Genomic DNA, 3,189 nt, shown 5'->3' on the forward strand with positions numbered 1-3,189 from the left:
GTGAGATCTTTTTTATAATCTTAACATTTATCTGAATGGAGTAGGTTGACAATTACAGTCAGTTGCAATATGTGGGCACTGCCATTTTGTTGTCGATATTCTTGCTATCGCCATTGTTATTAGCGATATTATTGTTAACATTAGTTAACATATTATCACTATTGTTACCATGATTAGTACCGTTATTGGTACTGATATTATTGACATCATGTTATCAGTATTAACATGCAATTACTATTATTGCAAACTCCTTATTGCGAACTCTTTATTACTATCGTTATCGCTGTTCATTATTAGCATACCAAGTATATAATTTATGTTACTAAATACATTAATTCCTCAATTTCTGGACAAGAAAAGCGACAAAGAGCGTGTTCGTGGTATAAGTGGGGAGAGAAGAAAGAATTAGTAGAATCGAGAACAAAGCGCCGCCATTATATACGCCACTAAACGACAAACTCGTGCTTTCGTCCAAGAACGTCCCTTTTCGTGGAAGAGACATCGGATCGCACGATTTTGCCTCCATGAATTACCGAACGGGATTCCAGAGCAAATCCTGACGCACGGGGAATATCTTCTTTCTTTTCCATCGGGAGGTCGATTTTGTACCGATTCGTTCCCTGCCGATCGCCTTTACACGGATTCCGTCGACTAGTTCAGGAATCTCAATGATTTCGTGCCGAACCCTGTTGCAACTTGCAACATTGAAATTTGTTCCGACAGTTCTACGAATTCGTATATCAATGATTTGCCGGAACTACGCTCTCATCCGTTGTTAGACCTTCCGTCTGCCACAGGATCGTTTAACTTCCTTCCGTTCGTGGATAAACTTCAGTTAGAAATTGCGCTCGTTTTAACTTTGATTGAATTTGTTTTTAAAGCGATCTGATTGGGGTTGTTTTGGGTGCATTGAAAGGGGTGGGTATTCTGAAGTGTAGTATAGGGGAGTCTTGTTATATTGCCGATAAGGAAGTTGTGGTGTTTTTGGAAATTTGAGAATTTAGAAGGTGGGGTATTCAATAGTTTTGGAATTGGAGAATTTGGAGACTGAGAAATTAGGAAATTTTGGGAATTTATTGAAATTTAGGGATTTGGGAATTTTGGGATTTGGGGATTTTGAGATTTGGGGATTTGGGGATTTGGGGATTTGGGGATTTAGAAATTTTGGGATTTTGGGACTTGAGGATTTTGGGATTTGAGGATTTGGGGATTTGGGGATTTGGGGATTTTGGAATTTTGGAATTTTGGAATTTTGGAATTTTGGAATTCGGGGATTTTGGGATTTTGGAATTTGGGGATTTGGGGATTTGGGGATCTAGGGATTTGAAGATCTAGAGATTTGGGGGTTTAGGGATTTGGTAATCTAGGGATTTGAGAATCTAGGGATTTGGGAATTTAAAGATTTGGATATTTGGGGTTTTGGGAATTTGACGATTTGGGTACTTGAGGATTCAGGGAATCGAGGATTTGGAGATTTGAAAATTGGAATATTTGGAAAAAGGGATTTAGAAAATTAGAAAATTAATAAATTAAAAATTGAAAAACTTCAAGAATTTGATAATATAAAAATTGAATTCAAGCTTTAAAAATTGAATACGAACATATAACATGGCAATATAACAAGAGTCTGAAAATCTCCATATTTCCGCAATATAACAAGAGTCTGAAAATCTCCATATTCCGACAATATAAGAAGAGTGCACTACACTCACCCCTAAATGTAAAAACATAGCTACGACAATTAAGCCTTCATTCGATAACCCACATATCGAATGAAGGCCTAATAATTCATATCTGTTTTCGTCTTCGATTCCCGTAAAATGTTGTTGATAAAAAAGCACCTCGTTGAAGGAAAATCGAAGCCAAGGAAACGATCGTGAAGGAAAGACCGGTTTCCAAGAATTGGCCAGCAAATTCGGTTGAGCCAGAGACCAGTGGAACCACGTAAAAAAAATGGGCCAACGCTCCAAATTTGTAAGTCCCGCTTCCGGGCGACTGAACGAGCCGATCCCAAAATAAGGCTCGTGAGAATCAGAAAATTCCACTCCCACGTTCGCTCGCCGCTGAGATGAGCCACGGGAGGGTATGGCACGTTGCCAGCCTGACGTCAAAATTGCGGGGAACTCGTCTCTTCTTTCGTTATCTTGCCCTTATTCCGATTTTAGTCCGAACGACTTTCCTCTATGCTTTATTCGAACATTTGTCTTTCACCGAAAAACGTCGCGGACATGAGTTACATTTGATTTCATCATATTCGGATATAATTTTTGCGAAACTTCTGTAATTTTTTGGTATGAACTTCCTGATTGGTTAATCCTGTTGAGTAGTGGATTTATTGGCTAGTTAATTTTACTGGAGACGAAAATTGGATGGTCTTGCTGGATTATAAATTTATTAGTTCATCTTATTGGGAGCTAAAATTATACTGGGTGGTTAATCTTGTTGGATAATTTACTAATTAGTTAATTTTACTGGATAAGAAATTTATCAAATATTTATTAGTTAAACGGGGATTTAGATACATGAAGAACAAAATAAAAAAGTGATTGCAGTAGGAATTGAATGCGTTCTGAATTCACATTAGAACTGAATAATAGACTATTAGAAGTATGTCGAATTTAATAGACATTCTATTTATAATTCCAAAAATAGGTCGATAAAACTAATATAGATGGTATGACGCAGAACTATGGCGAATAAAGAGCGACGACGCTATCTATCAAACTAACCTAACCTAACACTTGAATTTGGCGCCAAACGTCAAGATAATAAATATTAGTCTGCATTTCGACATTTGTCGAGTTTCGTACTTAATGACTTTATACAACTTGTAAAAGAAGTGTTACTTTTTTAAAAAAACTGGTTAAAAAAACAATGTTTATATCCAAAATTACCAATTCGATTTTACGGCCATATAACGAGAATCTACATTCGTTTGTTTTTGTGACTGCGAATAATACAATGAGAATCCGTGGCAATGTAACGAGAATTTATAATCTGTCTGTGCTACGCGAAGCTAATAGGCTTCTCGCTATTCATGAGAATTAAAAAATGCATACTTTTTTAATTGAAAACATCGTGTAACAATGGGTTAATGCATAATTCCTGTCTTCACGTCCATCTTGTTTAATCTGAACAATGTACACAACGAACACATATTCCCCTTCAAATAGCGATATACTGTATACT

This window comes from Megachile rotundata, chromosome 2, assembly GCF_050947335.1.
Source record: "Megachile rotundata isolate GNS110a chromosome 2, iyMegRotu1, whole genome shotgun sequence".
NCBI classification, from domain to species: domain Eukaryota; kingdom Metazoa; phylum Arthropoda; class Insecta; order Hymenoptera; family Megachilidae; genus Megachile; species Megachile rotundata.